Here is an 18,077-nt window from a genome sequence, read left to right as displayed (position 1 = left end):
TGTCATAAGGAATTCCTCCTAGTTAATGGCAGTGGTTAGCAGACAGCTGGCACCCAGGACTTTGGACAGATTTTTCTTGGCTTAGACATTGAGTTGCTGCCTGACCTTGGGCAAGTCACTTAACCTTTGTGTGCTTTGGTTTGTATATCTGTAAAATGGTGACAATGATACTGACCTGCCCCACAGGAGCTTTGTGAGACCTGATAAAATGGGGGATGGGGGTCACACACTCCACTGCTTCTGTCAGCTGAGTTCACTGCATGCACCAGAGGCTCCTTGCATCTCTCCATTCCCCCCACAAGCTCTCCATGTGCTACCCTTCCCCCACTCCCTATTTCAGCTATTCCTTGCACCCCACCACCCTCCCTTATGCCAGGGGTTCTTTGTTCCCCAACTGCTCCCTTCCCCCATACCAGGGTGCCCCATTCTCCCCCCACAATCCCATGCCAGGGGCTCTGCATGTGTCTCCTTTCCTAGAGGGTTGCACACTTCATTGCTTATGTTGCTTAGGTAGGCAGAGCTGTATTCCTTTCACTCCACTCCCTCTCCCCTGACAATGCTCACTCCCCTCCAGGTCCCTGCTTCCCCCCCATTCCCAAGCCTTAGAGGAAGCATTTTTAGTGGTGGAAGCAGGGACCGAGAAGTAGGCAGGCCACTCACTCAGTATTAAACTGAACAGTCATTTGCTTTTCTAGGGTTTGTCCCCCAAAACCACATGTGGTTTTGTCCAGTATTGGATGGGGGATGCCCTTTTGAAGAGAGTATTGCTCTGCACAGATCACGCTGGCGGGGGCAGAGCATCATGCTCTTCAAAAATGGCACCCCCTGTGTAGCGTGACCTTGCACACACTGCACATTTGATGACACACCAGCATGGGCAGGCCCACACCATTCCCAGAAGTACTGGAACACCCAGTGTTCCAGGAATGTGTGAATGGCCACCTTACCCAGAAGGGATTGTGGGGAGGGATGAGGAAACACTACAGCTCAACTACATAAGCAACAAAGTGTATCCCCCCCATCATGGGGCTGGCGAGTATCCTGCCTGTGTAGGGGCAGAAGTGTGTGGGGTGCCATGTAATGCCCTGAGAGCAGTGCAGCGAAGAAAAGCCACTCGCATGCGAGAACTGGGTTGGGCTGTGTCTGTCTCTTTGACACTCCTACAAATGGTTTTCCAAGTTTTCTGATTGTCACCAAAATCAAGCGGATTCTGCCCATTGATGCCTAGCACATTCCGGGAAGTTCTGGAATTCACTGGACATGGCCTTCAAAAGTTATTGCGTTGCATACAGACAAACAGAGAAATGCCATCAAGTTGTGTTTAGGGCCTCGCTTTGCTTGGCCAATAACATCTGTGAAGTTCTTTGAGATCCTCAATTGAAAAGCACTGGAGGGACAATTTTGTGACAGTAACGATGGGCTGAAGAAGCAGAGTGCAGGTGGAGATTAGATCTAGGCTCAGCTCTGGAGCCTGGATTTGAGGCTGAATCCTGCCTTTGGGCTCAATAGTGCTAAAGTCTTATGAGCTGCCATCATAAGATTTCAGCACCAAGTAGTAGAAGCCTCACAAGATCAGTTGATCCCACAAAAGTTCCATCTTCCTGCTTAGAGTTTAAGGAACTCAGGCAGCCTGTGCAAGACTTGTAATTGAATCAGTATACCTTACCCCTACTGGTTTTTGCCCACCAGAAGCTGCCCATGCCAACTACAGAAGAATTCAGTGAGTGCCAGTCACAGTCTGCTCAACACAACGGCTGCCTGGTTCCTTACTTGCTACGTGCTGTGTTGTATTCTTGGAATAAAGCCTGAAACTGCTTCAGCTGAACCTGAGTCAGTTGTGAGTGTTGAGAGTTCCACCATGTCATGGAACAAGCTAAGACCAGCCACTCTCATATTTCAGCCACATCTGAAGATAGGTTTGGGATTTGACCCAGAACCAAAACAAGAGAAGCAGGTTTGGAACAGGGCATTCAAATGTGAACACCCTCTCCTGTCTAATATACGAAGGGGTTTGGAGCTGGGGGTCAGCTCATCCCTAATTATATTATTGCTAGTCGCAGTAGTAGTAACCATAGTGTCATGCAGAGCTTTTGATTTAAACGGAGGAGTTACATGCACTGAGGGAAGGCCCTGGGACCCCCACTGACTTCTAAAAACAGGTGGCCTGACTGTTCTGGTGTGCTGGAACTGTACAAGCAGGCAATATCAGCTATTAATATCAACTATTAATGGAACAGCAAGGGCTGTCCTGGGGGGGGGGGAAGTGAAAGCATGCATACGCTTGCACTATTATTTTCAAATTAAATGCAACTGTGTTGCTGGATGTGTTTATATTGTATTTGGGCAGAACATACAACACCAACCAGCTCCTCCTAGTGTAGTCATTTTAACAGCACTCTGTATCGACCATTGTAATGACGATTATTGTTGACACAATAGAGTCCGAAGCAGATGCTCAGAGCATGAAGAAGAGCATGCACAAAAACAGCATCTACTATTTCTTCTCCTAACACACTTACATGCCTTGCTGCTTCTGTCCGTTAGTCCTCAGGGATGGGCACAAAGGATATCAGCAGTGGAGGTTACAGAGAGGCTAATGTCAACCAGTTCTAGCTCGGTCAGGAGGTGACATGCCATGACTCAAAGGGGCATATGAACCAGGTGATGAGCTAAGGGCCTTGATCCTGCAAAGCACTTGGGACTAACCGAATAATCAGAGGGTGGAGAGATGTTTACATGAAGAAATATTTAAGTCAACACAATGAGCAGGCTCAGTAGGCTGGCCAAAAAATTTTCATTTAAATTTTTTTCCAATGGAAGATTGTTTGCAACAAAATGAAGATTTTCACAGGAAATATCTGCTTTTGTCACCATTTTTTTTTTTAAACAGAAAACTGAAAATTCAAAACCCACATTTTTTTTAGTTTTTAGCTGAACATTTTGGGGTTCTGTGGTTATGTTTTTTTGATGAAAAAAGTCAAAATTTTCCATGGGGGATTTCCCCCTGCCCCCAAACAGCTTTAGTGCTCAGCAGCTTGCAGGACGAGATTCCAACAGGGTGTTCCTACATCTGTGGATCCAGGCCTAACACTCTGAAAGGGTTTGCCCCCAAAATGAAGAGTATTGCATCATGATCCAAATGTTGTGATGGCACCAGTTAAATATCTCAGTGTCATTTATCAGCTTCATCCATTGCTGTGTGAGCAACAAGTAGGGTTGCTAACTTTCTAGTCGCACAAAACCAAACACCCTAGCCCCTCCCCTTCCCCAAGGCCCTGCCCCTTCCCTGGGGTCCCGCCCCCCACTCACTACATTCCCCCTCCCTCGGTGGCTCACTCTCCCCCACCCTCACTCAATTTCACTGGGCAGGGGGTACAGGAGGGGGTGAGGGCTCTAACTGGGGGTGCGGAGTTGGGGGTGGGGCTGAGGATGAGTGGTTTGGAGTGAAGGAGGGGGGTCCAGGCTGGGGGGTGGGGCCGAGGTATTTGGAGTGCAGGAGGGGGCTGCGGGTTGAGGCATGGGGTTGGGGTACAGGAGGGGGTGAAGGCTCTCAGCTGGGGCCACGGATGAGGGGTATGGGGTGTGGGAGGGAGCTCTGGGTTGGGGCAGAGGGTTGAGGTGTGTGTGGGGGGTGAGAGCTCTGGGCTGGGGGTGCGGGCACTGGCGTGGGGCTGAGGGTTTGGGGTGCAGGAGGGTTCTCCAGGTTTGGGGGGGTCAGGTCTGGGGCAGGGGCTCAGGGTTGGGGCGTGGGCTCACCTTGGGCGGCTCCCAGTCAGCGGGGCAGCAGAGGGGCTAAGGCACGCTGCCTGCCTGTCCTGGCACTGTGCTGCGTGCACCCTGGAAGCGGCCAGCAGGTCCGGCTCCTTGGCCATGGTCCAGGAAGATCCATGCGCAGCTCTCGCCTGCAGGCACTGCCCCCCCAGCTCCCATTGGCCGGTTCATGCACGCAGAGCCCCATGACCCCCCACCTAAGAGCTGGACCTGCTAGCTGCTTCCAGGGGGCAGCGTGGTGCCAGCCAGGATAGGTAGGGACTAGCCTGCCTTAGCGCTGCAAGTCTGGTCGGCAATGCTGACCGGAGCCCCCAGGGTCTCTTTTCGACCCTGCTAACAGCATGTTTACAAAAGAAGGCAGGGATCTGGGATGGTTCAGGTTTTGAGTGTCCAATGGGAGGCCTTGACTTCAGATCCTCAGCACTTCTGAAAATCAGTCCCTCGGAGTCTCAAGTTGGGCACCCCAAAATGAAGCCTGGCAGAATTAATGGACACTTCTGAACAGTTTAGTCTATTTTTTTTAAAACACAGAAGGCAGCAGCAGCCATGCACTAGCAGAATGAAAGCCTCATAATAGAGCTAGTCAAAAATGTTCTGCCAAAATGCTTTCTTTGATGGAAATTTTTTTTTTTTGGCAAATCAAAATTTTTTTATGAAAAGTGTCCATCTGTGTGACAAGAAAATTGGATTTTCATAAAAAGGTAGACAAATTTTCAGCTTTAAGTAACTGAAAACTTTTTAAGTAACTGAAAACACCACTGTCAATTAGCCTGTTCTTATTACTGTCTGAGTCTGACCTCACACTGGTATATACGCACCAGTGTACACACAGCCTAGTGAGAAAAGAGCTAGGCCCTGAACGGGTAACTTGTGAAGCTGAACAGATTATGACCTTCCAACATCTTCCAGCTATTTCCATTGCTGGCTGTTTCATTAGAGGCAGCAGGGCCCCTAGTGGATAGGGCAGGAAACTGGGAGTCAGGAAACCTGGGTTTTAATTCCCACAGACTCACTATGGGTATGATCTTGCAATGTGGTGAGCTCTTCTTATGGCCTTCAGCTTTTTGATCTGTTTCAGTGGCTCTTTATCAAAGAGACTAGTGCTGTGAGGGAGTACACCTTTGAAAGGTGTTGCTGTAGCAGGGCATCAGAGCTGTGCCGCAAGATGATAATCACTTAGGAAAAGAGTTCAGGCACACTGGCATCAAAGGGAGTTTGGCCTGAGCAAGGACTGCGAGTTGATTTGTCCAATCCCCACTAAGTACCTAAGTGACTTGGGAGTACAAGTCCCACAGGCTTTCAATAGGGCTTGTAGTCCTCAGTGTCCTAGGTGCTTTTGAAAAATCACACACCCCAACAAGAAGGGTGTAGGGCAGGCAGAGCAGATTACCTGCAATTCACACTGCCTGTTTTCGAACAGAGGGAAAATCCAGTCCAAACATCTCATGCAAAGCTACAGTCAGTGCTAGTTGTCCCGAGGTGGTTCTTGTTTGCATGAAGCTGTTTCTCCATCCTCCTCCTTTCTAGTACTGGAAACTGGCCACACTCAGTGGAACTGACAAGCCACCCCCACTCATCCTGCCATTGGTCTTTTCAGCCCAGGGAAAGGACCAGGGACTCCACTAATTGCAACTGTTTTCAATTTAAAGTTCACACTGGGGCTAATCATTAAGTAACATTAAATGTCTTTTCTATTAGGAAGGACACAAAGGACTGGGGCTTACAGTCAGGTTGCAGGATGCTGATGACCAAGGGGGCATCTGTGGTAAATAAAAACAGTGCTGCATCTGGATACAAATCCTTCTGTTGGACAATAAGTCAGTTTTGCTGCTACTCAGAGTAGTCCATTCATGTTTCAGAGAGCTGGCTTTGACCATGCTCAGTTTATAAACTGGTCAAATACTAATAAATTAAAAATATAAACTGTTCATAAAAAGGTCCACTCCAGAAGTAGTGTAGAGTTTCAGGAATTTTGCCTATTCAACTCTATATTTCCTTTTGGAAATAACACCTTCTCCTCAGAGTTGACCATGTTTGACATCAGATAGTATATTTTACATGGTTGCTTTTTCAATGTACATGTATAACTATAACTGTATCTAGATGTACATGTAACTGGATTATACAATACTTCTATACATTGCTGGATGTTAATGTTGGCCTAATGGGTGTTTCCTTAATTGTCAGTGATTGCATTCAGAGGAAATGCCATTGAGTAACCTTAGCTGTAAACTAACAGCTCTTTCTGTGTAGGAATTTCCTTGTATTGTTAATGATAAATAAAATGAAGTCTCCTAACCTGCCTCTCAACACCACTTATGTGCTCTGACTCACCAACTGCCCCTGGATTTCTTTCCCCCCCACCCTCTTGTGTCCTGCTTCTATATGTTCCAGGCCTCTCTCCCCATCCTTTCCCCACTCCATCCCCTGTATCTCCACCAGCTCCCTGTGATTGCCTCCATTCCTCTTCCAAGTCTGCCTCCCTTGACTCCCTCAATGTTCCCCCTTGTGCTCTTTGTCTCTGGCTCCCTGTTCCACCCTTAAACATTTATAAATATAAAGATATAGAAGAGGAAGAGCCAGGAAGGGAGGAAATCAATAGGGGAGCTAATGCAGACAATGAACTGAGGAGCCAGGAAAGTACCAAGCCTATGTGTGTTGTGGCTAGGGTGACCAGGTGTTCAGTTTTCTACTGGAACACCTGGTTAGAAAGGGATCCTGTTAGCTCCAGTCAGCACCGCTGACCGGGCTGTTGACTGTCCAGTTGGCAGTGCCATGCAGCAGGTCTGACAGGCTCCCTGCTAGCCGCCATGCCGCGCAGCTCCCAGGAAGCAGCAGGCATGTCCTCCCTCCAGCTCCTAGACGTAGGGGCAGCCAGGGGTTTTGCACGTTGCCCCCGCCCCCAGTGCCATCCCCGCAGATCCCATTGGCTGGGAACCGCAGCCAATGGGAGCAGCGCCTCCTCCAGTACCCCAAGCCCTGCATCTCTGGCCCTACCCCAGAGCCCGCACCCCCAGCCAGAGCCCTCACCCCCTCCAGCATCCGAGCCCCAAGCCAGCCCATTGAAAACGAGCGAGTTAGTGAGGTTGGGGAGAGTGAGCAACAGAGGGAGGAGGGATGTAGTGAGCAGGGTGTAGGGCCTTGGAGAAGGGGCAGGGAATGGGTAGGGCCTCAGAGGAGGGGCGGGGCAGGGCAAGGGTGTTCAGTTTTGTGCAAGTAGAAAGTTGGCAACCCTAGTTGTGGCTTCCTAGGTCAGCTACCTACCCTTCCCCCAGACCCACTACTGAGCTGTGGTATACATTTCTTTGACTAGCTAGGAGGCTATTCTGACTGCAGGCTGCACATATAGACAGACAGACCCTGATCCCCTTCAGGGTCCTAGAGATCAGTCATGCTCAACCCAGTCTGACAAACTTGCTAAGTTTTGTTAGAAGATGTCTGCTGTGTTGTGAATCACAGGAGGTTTATCAGTTGGAGAATGTGCTTCCATGGCAGAAAGAAGAGTTCAGCAAGCAAAGTTCTCCCTTTCTCCCTGACACCATGTCCTTGCCTACAACACCAACAAAAGGGGGCATGAATCAGTGTTCAGGTCACACTCCCGGTCACTACCTGGCCTGGGACAGGAAAGCTAATCATCTAACCAGCAGACCAAATTTGGTGATGAATCCTGATCACATGCCACCTGAGGCACGTTGTACATACACTAACAAGAAGACAGCAACAAACAAAATGGAGGGAGGAGGCAGAAGGAGAGACTGGCAGTCAAATTGGGTTGAAAAGCAGGGTTTGGATCTTGGAGGGGCACACTGTCAAACTTACTATAGAGTTCTATTGATTGCTGCTTTCAACTACCTGAAAGGGGGTTCTAAAGAGAATGGATCTAGACTGTTCTCAGTGGTAGCAGATGACAGAACAAGGAGCAATGATCTCAAGTTGCAGTGGGGGAGGTTTAGGTTGGATATTAGGAAAAACTTTTTCACTAGGAGGGTGGTGAAGCACTGGAATGCATTACTTAGGGAGGTGGTGGAATCTCCTTCCTTTGAGGGTTTTAAGGTCAGGCTTGACAAAGCCCTGGTTGGGATGATTTAGTTGGGGATTGGTCCTGCTTTGAGCTAGATGACCTCCTAAGGTCCCTTCCAACCCTGATATTCTATGATTCTGTGATCATCAATCCAACTGTCCTCTGAACAGCAACTGTGTTAAATCTGGAGACTAAATTCAATCACTGACATCTCAAATGGGAGTTTTAATCCTGCTTTAAGTGAAAAGCTCAGCACAGCCCTAATTATGAAGTTGCTACTGACGCCTCTGTAATATTAATTATATAACATGCCATACAATTGTAATAAAAATATCTGCTTTCTTCCTCCCATAGTTTTCAGTAGAATGAACTACATCAAAAGTTTTCCACTTTTTCCATACGGGGACCTCTTTTTCCATACCAGGGCCCCCAGCACCACCACCCCTTCCCATCTAGCCAAGATCCTCCCACCTTTATACTTAGCAATAGGGGAAGGGCAAAGTGATTATGACCTCCTGATACCTATTTGCAACCACCTTGGAGGTCATGACCGCAGTTTGAGAAGCCAATCTATGTAATAAACCATAAAAATGGAAGGAAAGTCTTGTACTTAAGAGGCAAGATTGGAAGTCAGGAAACCTGGGTTATATTCCTCGCTGTGCCACAGACTTCCTGTGTGATTTTGGACTAGTTGCTTAACCTCTCTGTTTCCTCATTGGTAAAATGGGCATAATCACATGTATCTATCCCACAGGGATGTTGTGAGGCTTAATTCGTTAGTGCCGTCAAGCACATTGACCGTCTCACCTACAAAGCAGGACAAATATAATGAGTTATGCAACATCTTTCTTCTTCCCGACAAGTGGAATTAAAAGGCATAATTCTTGCGCACATTTCAGTTATTCTGTTTTGTACCACAGTGGACAAAATATTGTTTGTTTTGCTTTACAAGCTGGACTATCCAAGTGTTATGGAGGAAACAAGATATGGGATACAAAGGGAATTGTCAAAGTAATTAACAGATGTCAGAGGACATGACCCTGTTTCAAATACCAGGGAGGTTTGGATAACTGAGGTACCTGTAAGTGTAACACTGTAAGGCCATGTCTACACTAAGGGTGCTACAGTCACACAGTTGTAGTGCTGCAGCTGTGTTGCTGTAGGTCCATATTGTAGAGGCTTCCTACATTGGTGGAAAGGGGTTTTCCATCACTGTAGTTAATTCACCTCCCAGAGTGGCGGTAGCTCGGTTGATGAAAGAATTCTTCTGTAGACCTAACCGTATCTATACTGCGGCTTAGGTCAGGTTAACTTTGGCATTCAAGGGTGTGGATTTTTCACATTTGATATAGCTAAGTCAATCTTAAGTGTAGACCAGGTCTAAGTGAAACGTATTTATTGTCAGTCTTCCTGGCTATAGGCTTTGCAGGGCTGTAAATAGTCTGACATGATTTCTAGGGATGAGCTAATTCGAAGGTGACAGTTTGGAATGCTAGCAGTCGACTTCCAGGTAAGGCCCTATCCTCCCATCCCTTTCTTACATGAGTAGAGCTTACTGACTCAAGTAGTCAGTAACATCAATGGAACAAGTCAACGTCAGGATTGGGCCCTGCCATTATATTAGGTTGCTTTTGATAGAGATGTGACATGACTGACAGTAACTTTCAGCGGCATGTGATGAGTACATTTTTAGCTCCAAGTACAGCATATCATTTTTGTATTTTATATTATGGAGTAGATGTACATACACTGAGCAGAGGACCTGGCCCAGTGTATATTGTACCGCTTAAAGGGTAATTTAAGGGAGAACAAGAAAATCTTACACAAGGTGCTGTGAGATAAAAGGCTAAACACAAATCAGGGGATATAAAAACATCATAATTTCTTCCAAGATGCATACTACAAAAGTGTTGCATTTTCTACATTTAATGGCACCCACAAGATTATGTAAGAAACCTTTTTATAAAATTAAAAGCACATGACCTTCCGTATGATTGTATAATTTCTGAAATATTTTGATTCCTAGAGATTTGTTGTTATAAAAGAAAAACTTTTTTCAATGTGTTTTCAACATACACTTTAATTACAAGAGAGTAAAGGAACATGACATGGACTGTGACATGAACACTGCAACGGTCATGATCAGAAGTTATAGAGAAAGCATGTGTTTTGGCTGATTATGAGAAAATATAACAAGGACCATGTGCTACTAAGCAGAAAAAAAATATCTACTCCAGATCTACAGCTGATGTAAGAGCCATAGTTCCATTGACTTTAATGGAACTACATTGTGTAAATCCACATAATTCAAATGAAGCCAAGAGTTATGTTGATTTACGGCAGCTGACCTTTATATGTCAAATAAAAAAAGCCAACAGAGTAGATCCCTAACTATGGCTAGGAATCTCCACAAAAGCTAACCTTTATGTTATCTGCAGAAGCAAAAGGGTTTTTGTTTTGTTTTTCACAATTTGCTTCAAATGCATAATAGCATTTCAGTCTGCCTACCTATCAGAGCAAATCAGGTTCATCTGCCAAGACCCAGAACTATTTTCATGCCAATTTCCCACACAGACTTCAAGCACTAAACATTTTCTAATGCAAACCACAATAAACAAATAAATAAATAATACAAATGATATCAGTGGAGTGGTTTAAACCTAATAAGTCAGGAAGTTCAGAATTAAGACAAACACCCTTTCCTTAATTCAGCCTCCTGGGCCAATTGTATAATGTTGATGTTTGCTGCTTCAGGGCTGCCATATTTTACCCAAGAAGTGGCTGCATGTCTGGGATGGAGCAGGTAATCACTAGATTCATATATCTTAAGTCCAGAAAAGATCATGTAGTCTGTCTTCCTGCATAATACAGACTATCAAATTGCACCCAGTTATGCCGTAAATAAGAGGTAAACAAAGCCCGTTGCCAACTGTGTCCACATATCTACTCAGGGGATACCATCACAGGGCCTAATCACATCAGCCACAATATCAGAGGCTTGTTCACCTGCACATCTACCAATGTGATATATGCCATCATATGCCAGCAATGCCCCTCTGCCATGTACATTGGTCAAACTGGACAGTCTCTACGTAAAAGAAAAAATGGACACAAATCAGATGTCAAGAATTATAACATTCAAAAACCAGTTGAAGAACACTTCAATCTCTCTGGTCACTCGATTACAGACCTAAAAGTAGCAATTCTTCAACAAAAAAACTTCAAAAACAGACTCCAAAGAGAGACTGCTGAATTGGAATTAATTTGCAAACTGGATACAATTAACTTAGGCTTGAATAGAGACTGGGAGTGGGTGGGTCATTACACAAAGTAAAACTATTTCCCCATGTTTACCCCCCCACCACCATTCCTCAGCCGTTCTTGTTAACTGCTGATTATCACTACAAAAGGTTCCCCCTTCCCCCCTCTCCTGCTGGTAATAGCTCACCTTAAGTGATTGATTGTTTCATGTTCTCTATGTATATAAATCTCCTCACTGTATTTTCCACTGAATGCATCCGATGAAGAGAGCTGTAGCTCACGAAAGCTTATGCTCAAATAAATTTGTTAGTCTCTAAGATGCCACAAATACTCCTTTTCTTTTTGCGAATACAGATTAACACGGCTGCTACTCTGAAAAGAGGTAGAAAGGAATCCCGCTGGAACACATACCATTAGCAACATCTCTTTCCTGTCATTTTGTAGCTTATCTAATTTTAAAGATATGTTCAAATAATGTTAAGGATCTGGTGTAAATCCACAATACAAAAGGATTTCAGAATTAAAACTAAATATATATCCCTGACTCACCCATTGTTAATCCTTAGTTATTGTAACAGTATTCCTTAGCCACAAAAGGGTGAGTCAAGGATGTAACTTCAGCTCAGGAATCCCTTGCATTGTGGTTTATACCACAGGCTTATTTAAACACAACACATTATCTTCATATTAAATGAACAGAGTTATTGCTCATGCGCTGTGGCCTCGAATTACAAATTCTTATATCAATGGATCTGTTAAGGTTAACAGAGTTTCCTATCAGGGGTAGCGGTGTTAGTCTGTATCCACAAAAACAACAAGGAGTCCGGTGGCACCTTAAAGACTAACAGATTTATTTGGGCATAAGCTTTCGTGGGCTAGAACCCACTTCATTAGATGCATGGAGTGAAAATTACAGATGCTAACATTAGTAGACGTGGAGGTGAGAGGACCCAACCACATCAGCCACACCATCAGAGGCTCATTCATCTGCACGTCTACTAATGTTACATATGCCATCATGTGCCAGCAATGCCCCTCTGCCATATACATTGACCAAACTGGACAGTCCCTATGTAAAAGAATAAATGGACACAAATCGGACATCAGGAATGGTAACATACAAAAGCCAATAGGAGAACACTTCAATCTACCTGGACACTATAACAGATTTAAAAGTAGCTATACTTGAACAAAAAAACTTCAGAAACAGACTTCAAAGAGAAACAGCAGAACTAAAATTCATTTGCAAATTTAACACCATTAATTTGGGCCTGAATACGGACTGAGAATGGCTGGCTCATTGCAAGAGCAGCTTTGCCTCTCCTGGAATTGACACTTCCTCATCTATTATTGGGAGTGGACTACATCCACCCGGATTGAATTGGCCCTGTCAACACTGGTTCAATTTGTGAGGTAACTCCCTTCTCTTCATGTGTCAGTATAATAAAGCCTGCATCTGTAATTTTCACTCCATGCATCCAATGAAGTGGGTTCTAGCCCACAAAAGCTTATGCCCAAATAAATCTGTTAGTCTTTAGAGTTTCCTATATTATTTCTATATTCCCATCATAAACCAGAATATGCAGATGGGATGGCATGAACTCTATAACCAATCCATCATCTGGAAAGTTTTGAAGGGATATTTTATTCACAACAGATACCATAGTGGCATATGGTGGGAATATATATTCACAGGAGCATGTGTATCTGTGTACAACAGAGCCACCATCATGAAACTAATAAAATTCCTACTGAAAATATTTACTGTGGGCTAAATCCTGAAGATCTCACTCACTCCCACACAGGCAAAACTCCTAGATTACTACATGGGAATTTTGCCTGTGTAAATATTGCAGGATATTGGGCTCAGTCTCAAAGTTTGGTGTAGCACAGTAGCTGCTTAAAAATACGTATTGATATGAAATTAGTGCTCATGACAACAATGCCAGTTTTCCAGCACTGAAAACTGAACTCCTCTCTCCATAGAACAAGTACAGAAAAGACAAAAGCAGGCAAGCTTCCCTTACTCTGCAAAACCCATTTAGTCCCGAGCTTCTCTGCAGAGAAGCCTATCAATAATGCCCATTAGGACAGCCGTACCTGTCCACTGAGACTCCAAGCAGCCTTCCAGGAGGTAACTGCTCTTGGTCATTACCAACCTTTGCTGAAACTAAATTGCGTTAATTAGCACTGAGAGCAGAATGTGTGCCTCCACTACACTGGAATAAACGCAGAATAACACAACTGATTTCAGTGGAATTATTCTGGATTTACCCAGATGTAATTGAGAGCAGAATTTGTTCTGGGAGTGTGTAAAAAATACCAGCTGCTTACAATTCCGCACAAATATCTTGATCTGAACAATACTTAGAAGCTAACATTGCTTTTCTCTTGTGTTCCTTTTCTTTATATGTACCCTGTTACCTCATGCTTAAACCACCATCTTAGTGACCACTATTTAAATTAAGTTCAATTATAACATCTGAGCTGGTAACCGATGTTCTTCTGAAAATACCAGAAGATCACAGGGCCTGATCCAATCCTTATTAAAATCAGTGGAATTATTCACATTACTTTTAAGGGCTTTGGATCAGACCTACAGTTTTTATGGACAGAGAACTCTGTTTTTTTAATTTTCAATTAGAGGATGATATAAGATACTATGATGAAGCACATATAAGTCCTAGATAGACAGACATATACTTTCATTTTAAAAACAGCCGAGGGTTAGTTTAAAAAAAAGCATAAAAGCATATGATATTTTATTACCCTCATCTCACTAAGTGACAGCACAACAAATATTTTAGGACCTAATTCTTCACGTGTCACTCCAGTTTTACAGGTGTAGTCATTGCCACAGAGTCTGGTTGAGTTATCCATGCGTAAAACTGGAGTTACTGGGAAAGGAATCAGCCTCCTAGTTTTTAAATTGTGTTTTAAATAAGCACAGCATCCGGGGAAACGACCAAAACAAGCACAGTGGTATACCAAGATTTGATTTCATGTGGATGCATGACCCCTTGTAATGACTGTCACAACAGTCAATGGATGGTCTGTGACAGAGGCTGCCCAGTGAATTCTAACTCATTTTCCTGGTAGAATTCCCTCAGTTAAATGTAACTTTGCTTGATTTCAAGACTGCAGTAGTCTCGAGTCACTTGTTTGTGCTCGTTTATTCCTTGGAAGGTGGAAAGTCAAATACAAACGAACCTACTCCGGGCACTTTCTATGCCAAGTCAGTGGTAAATACTGACCGCCAATTTCGAAACTCCTAAAGGCGGCTGAGGGGGAGCAAGAGAGGAACATACCTCCAACCAGAGCAGACCGGGTCCCCGCGCTCCGGGCAAAGGAAAAGCCCCGCAGGCTCCGTCCAGCGCCCGAACCGAGCTCCCGTGCGCGGAACACGCGGCAGCACCCAGCCCGGACACCTGGAGACCAGCCCGGCCTCTGGGGCCAGCTCCCACCGCTCCACTGGGTTGTGCTGCCTGCCGGGGACGGGCCGCCTTTTAGAAGCGCTCCAGCTTCCCCGCCCCTGGCACCTGCCCAACCCCAGCCGCCGCCCCCCTGGGTCCCACCGCCGCCCCTGCGCTGCCTGCCGCTGCAGTCCCCGGGCGGCCACCGCGGAGGGGACCCAGCCCCGCCCGAGGCATGTGCCCGGGCTGGCACCCGCCGAGAAGTTGGGGAGCGATGGCCGGGAGCCGGGCAGGGCCGCTCCGCCGGGCGCTCCCCGGAGGACACGGCCCGCGGGGGACAGTGCCCGGGCTGCCCCCAGCCGCGACCTCCGGCAAGGCGGGCTAGCCCCGGGCACGCCAGCGAGAGCCGGGCGCTGGGCAGGGCAGGCCGGTGGGCACCCCCGCCGCGCGCGTCGGCAGGCTGGACGCACCGTCCCGGTCCCGGGACTCTGCCCCGCCGGCACGCGCCCCGCCGCGCTCCTTACCCGGGCCGGGCCGCGGCGGGACTCGGGCGAGGAGCGGGGGCGCCCGGAGCCGCGCGGCGGGAAGCCCGGGGGCCAGGGGCGCGGCGCGGCGCCCGGCGGCAGACTCCGAAGTGACAGGCGGGGCAGCGGGACAGGCGGCAGGCGCTGCCGGGTCGCCGCGGCCGGCGGGATCCGCCTCCGCTGAGCGCCCGGCCCCCAGCTCCTGAGCGGCGGTTGCCATAGAGACCGAGCTAAGCCGAGGTGGCTGAGAGCGGGGCTGGGCCGGGAGGAGCCGCGGGGCGGGGCGGGGCATGGGGGTGAGGCCGAGCTCGCGGGAGCGCGGGGCCACCTGCTCCACTGGCTGTCAGGGTGCGGGCCCCCAGTCCTGCCCCACGTGGGTCCCGCCAGCTTCTGATCTGACAGCTCGCCTCGGTGCCACGTGGCCCTGAGAGCGGGGGCCCGCGCGCCGCTTCCCCGGAGCCGCTGCAATCGCCGTCCCGGCTTGGCGTTACTCGCTCTGCGGCCACCCGCCTCGCAAGACTCCTCGGTGGTCTCGTCCCCACAGCGCAGCGCCCTCCTAGGCCTGGACGCGACGGTTAGGGGTCCGGGTCCAGCGGCTCGGGTCAGCCCATGGGACCATGTGTAAAGTTCGCGTCTGCATCCAAGCACTCCCGAAGTCTGGAAATGCTCAGAGCCAGGGGGTTTGGTTTGAGACCATCTCTAAATTCCCCAGCAGTCTGGGAGGAAGAGACGCTAATTTATTTTGTTACCATCTGTGTTGCCAAATTGCTAAGGCACCGGTTACCTTGGCATGAAGTCTGCATCGCCAGCGTAGTCTTAATAAGTCAGGCCCCGCAGCTGGAGCTTCAATATACAGTGATAAACTCTGGGGCATGGAATCTGCAATTTTTCAGAGTAAATTGATACCATTTTGAATCCAGGGTGTTTAATAACACACAGCTACAGCTGTGCGAAATGCAGCCCTGTCAGGTCACAGCAGTTAGTACAAATCTTTTATTGGTGGTGGGTCCTGGGGACAGAGAAGGGATGGGCTGGTAGGGATGGTTGAGAGGCACAGAGGTTGAGGGATGATGGCCTGGAAAGGCGGGTGTGTCTGGAAGGGATGGGGGAAATGGACAATGACATCTAAATGATTATGATTAGATAAAACATTTCTGTATCACTGTACATTTACTCAGGGTGGGAAGAGGATCTTTGTGTCCCTCTTGCTTACTCCCCCATGCTGGAGCCAGGTTGAATCTGGCTCATAGAAACAAATACTTCTCTGCCCCAAAGAACTGGCTAAAACAAACACAGGCAAGAGACAGAGCAACAGTTCAAAATAGGGAGAATCTCAGGATAACTGATGAGATGAAGGTGGTTTCTTGAAGATGGAAGGTGAAATTAAAGGTGCATGGCAGATGAAAGCAGTGAGGCTGTTCCTGGCAAAGGGCAGCATGATACAGAAGGAGGGAGTGGGAAATGGAGAGGAAGAAGGCAATAAGGCAAGAGGATTGGAAGAGAGAAGGGAAGTGGAGGAATGACAGCAGAGGTGAGAGTGTGGGGAAGATAACATAGGGCCTAGTAGCTGAGTACAAGGTGCTGGAATCTGATGTGGTTGGAGATGGGAAACCAATGGAGGGTTTCATGGAGTGGAGGGTGGTGATATAGTCAGAGTGCAAAGAGAGGAAAGGTGACTTAGGCAGTAGTGGTGGGAGAGTGAGGGACAGGCAGTAATCAAGATGAGAGGTGACCAAAATGTGGAAAAGGTAGAAGAGCAGTGGGGAAAGTAAGGGACGTGTAGATTAGGGAAATCCTAAAAAGAAGTGACCAGATTTAGCAGAAAACCAACTATGGGGGCAGGAGAGAGGAGTCAAAGGTGAAACTGAGATTGCCTGGGAGTCAGGAAAAAGAATAAAAACAAGTATGTAGGAGTATGTCTACAGTATGAAATTATTTTGAAATTATTCTATTCGAATTTTCGGAAGCGATTTTATACATTCGGTCTTCTGTGTCCCCACTAGAGCACGTGAATTCAGCGGAGTGCGTCCACAGTTCCGAGGCTAGCATCAAATGTCAGAGCGGTGCACTGTGAGTAGCTATCCCACAGTTCCCGCAGTCCCCGCCGTCCATTGGAATTCTGGGTTAAGCTCCCAGTGCATGGTGGGGCAAAAACATTCTCACGGGTGTTTCTGGGCATGTGTCATCAGTTGCTCCTCCCGCCGTGAAAGCTACGGCAGACAATCATTTCGCGCCTTTTTGGCGTGCAGACGCCATAGTGCTTTCAGCAGATGGTGCACCGCTTCTCTCCTAATACTATGAATCCACCTTGCATTTCCTCTCGTCTTTCTATATAATCTCTATAAGTATCTACTCTTTCTCTTCCTCATCGACCGCTTCCGCCGTCAACTCTGCTCGGCCATCGTGAACCGAGCAGCACAGCTTCCGCCGTCAACTCTGCTCTCCTACTCTTGCTGCACTACCGAGCTTCTCCATGTTGTCTATCCTGGGGTCCCGCCTCTGTGAAAGCTACAGAAGACAAGCATTTCCCGCCTTTTTTCAGCTACTGTGAACCGAACAGCACCTCTTCCACTGCCACTCTGCTCTCCCCTATGTTTCATGCCCCTTTTCCAGGATTATCCATGCAGGCGCCATAGCGTGGCAAGCATGGAGCCTGCTCAGATCTCCACTGCAGTTTTGACCATTGTAAATACCTCGAGCATTATCCAGCAGTATGTGCAGTACCTGCAAAACCAGGCGAGGAAGCGACAACAGCACGATCACTATACTGATGAGGACATGGACACAGACATTCCTAGAAGCATGGCATGTAGCGATTGGGAGATCATGGTGGCATTGGGCCAGGTTCATGCTGTGGAACACCGATTCTGGGTCTGGGAAACAAGCACAGACTGGTGGGACCGCATAGTATTGCAGGTATGGGATGATTCCCAGTGGCTGCAAAACTTTCGTATGCATAGGGCTACTTTCATGGAACTTTGTGACTTGCTGTCCCCTGCCCTGAAACGCAAAGACACCAAAATGAGAGCAGCCCTCACAGTTGAGAAGCGAGTGGCCATACCCCTGTGGAAGCTTGCAACGCCCAAC

General features: G+C 47.4%; 1 protein-coding gene across 1 annotated transcript in view; it reads right to left on the bottom strand.

Annotated features, from left to right (window-relative positions):
- Positions 1 to 15,054, bottom strand: part of RD3 (RD3 regulator of GUCY2D) — a 31,931-nt gene extending 16,877 nt beyond the window's left edge. Inside the window, exon 1 of the mRNA XM_073335288.2 lies at positions 14,991 to 15,054. The gene's annotated coding sequence lies outside the window, so the exon portion shown is untranslated. The remainder of the gene's footprint in view (positions 1 to 14,990) is intronic.
- Positions 15,055 to 18,077: the final 3,023 nt, after the last annotated feature.

This window comes from Lepidochelys kempii, chromosome 3 (assembly GCF_965140285.1).
Source record: "Lepidochelys kempii isolate rLepKem1 chromosome 3, rLepKem1.hap1, whole genome shotgun sequence".
In the NCBI taxonomy this organism is placed as follows: domain Eukaryota; kingdom Metazoa; phylum Chordata; order Testudines; family Cheloniidae; genus Lepidochelys; species Lepidochelys kempii.
This window is presented reverse-complemented; position numbering and strand designations above follow the sequence as displayed.